This window comes from Uranotaenia lowii, chromosome 2 (assembly GCF_029784155.1).
Source record: "Uranotaenia lowii strain MFRU-FL chromosome 2, ASM2978415v1, whole genome shotgun sequence".
Taxonomy (NCBI): Eukaryota; Metazoa; Arthropoda; class Insecta; order Diptera; family Culicidae; genus Uranotaenia; species Uranotaenia lowii.
The window spans coordinates 396,891,105-396,893,098 of NC_073692.1; the positions used below are offsets into that span (position 1 = coordinate 396,891,105).

The following is a 1,994-nucleotide window of genomic DNA, read 5'->3' on the forward strand; positions in this document are numbered from 1 at the left end:
AAAAATTGTAAAATTACATCACATATGATGTAAATAAAAAGAAGCATCATATATGACGGAATTTTCCGTGCCTGTTGAATATTACACACCTGTAAATTTTGCAACGTGTAATATAAAAAATGATGTAAAATTTAAAACCACAGAATTTATAGTTCATGTAATCTTACATAAAAAACTGAATTTTCAAGGCAGTATCAAATTACATTGTTTTCGGTTCGGTAGTAAAATTCAGACCGATTTGTTATTACTATGGATGTATTTATTGAAACAAATAAAGTATTTATTCACTTTTTTTTCGTGAAAACGATGGAATAGGCTGGAAAATGCTTTTCCCGTTCCTGGTTTTCAATTTCATCCTTCTCCTTTTCTTTTTCGATTCATGTTCTGCTGGCCTTTGTGGCCCACACATCTAACTTGCCTTACTCGTTCGATACGGTTGAAACCTTAAGCGGAAGTTCCTGTTATAGTAAATTAAAAAAGAAATATTTTTTTATCTTGATTAATAAAGAACCTGGTTATTTTACCTATTCTCATTTTTCCCATCCAGATCGTAAAGGTTTCTGTCGAATTTATCCCTGTGTGGTTCTGAAATAAAAATAAAAAGCTATGATAAGTGTTGGGCGAGAAAAGTGTATTAAATCAAATGTTCAGTTTCAAAATTTTACAGCTCCTAATAATATAATTCGTTTTTTTGGAAACTTATGTTTTACTAAACTAATTTTAAATAGAAGGATAGATAAAAATTCTGATTTCTAATTTTAAAACAAAATCCTTTGAATTCTAAATGTTGAAATTTCCTTGACTCGAAACAAGAATTTTAAAATACTATGGAATGTTTCACTGATTAAGTAGCATTGTGATCATTCCAGTGCCCGCAGAAATTTAACAAAATTCTAATTTTTGAAATCAATGAAACAAAGGTTGGTTTCCCTTAGCGAGGAATTCTAATAGGTTCTCTGAACGAATAATTTTAGGATATTTTTTTTAAATTTCAGATGTCAGGTACATAATAAAACTCACCTTAATTTGATATGAACCTAATTTCGGCACTGAGCCAGAAGGGAGATATTTTGGTTCCCCCTTTCTTAAAAATTGTAAATGTGATTGGGTTGCCGAAGTGCAGGTTACATTCATCTTGAATACGAAAACCATTATGACCACACACTTCATTTCATTCGTCGTCCTCCTCAGATATGCTGCATTCCGATACATGCTGAAATCTTTTTGCGAATTTTCTTATCATCTTCATGTGCTTTCCACCCACTGATTCATCCAAACCATTTTTGCTTAAAATAGAAAAAAAGTTAAATGTTAAACGTAGGTTTTTTTAAACTTTTGAATACCAACTAGTTTTTGAAAGGTATTTTTCCGTATTCTAAATCCTGATTTTTATTATGTTATAATTTTTTTCAAATCTATGACATTAGTTCGGGTTATATAGTTTAGAATTTTAATTCTGAATTGATTTGATTTTATTAGTCCAACTTTTGATTTAAAATATACAAATCAAAACACAAGATGTATGCATAATAGGCATATTTGAGAAATTTTATGAATCTAAAACAGTACCTACTCAAATACGCTATCTGATTTTCAATTGGTTTTGAACAACATTTAATGTTTAAATTTTGGAATTAAGATTACATTCATTCGACTCTCTCTTTTAGTTAATAAAACTTCATAGAAAAATCGTTTCAAAGAAAGACGTTGCACTCACCCTTGTCCTGATTGATTTTTTCAATAATCAGTTGCTTCATTAGGATTCTATCATCCATGCATTGGTACGAAGAGCCGTCACGTAAGATGTACTCATGTTGATAACCGAATTACATGGAGCGATAAAGTGCAAAATATCGCGACAGATAAAGAGCACTTTGACGCACTCATTTTGCTCATTCAAATGCAAAATGCACTAGGTCAACTCGACATTTTGGTATTCCTATAATCCAATAGCTGAAGTCACACTTCATTTCTGGGCATCTGCTTCTCGGAAA

At 30.8% G+C, this 1,994-nt stretch overlaps 1 long non-coding RNA gene across 1 annotated transcript; it reads right to left on the minus strand.

The window, feature by feature from the left end:
• Window positions 1-327: 327 nt before the first annotated feature.
• Window positions 328-1,278, minus strand: LOC129744581 (uncharacterized). The gene is made up of 3 exons (XR_008736947.1): window positions 1,021-1,278; window positions 525-585; window positions 328-458 (listed from the first exon to the last, which is right to left on the minus strand). It is a non-coding gene; the product is annotated as an uncharacterized LOC129744581 (long non-coding RNA).
• Window positions 1,279-1,994: the final 716 nt, after the last annotated feature.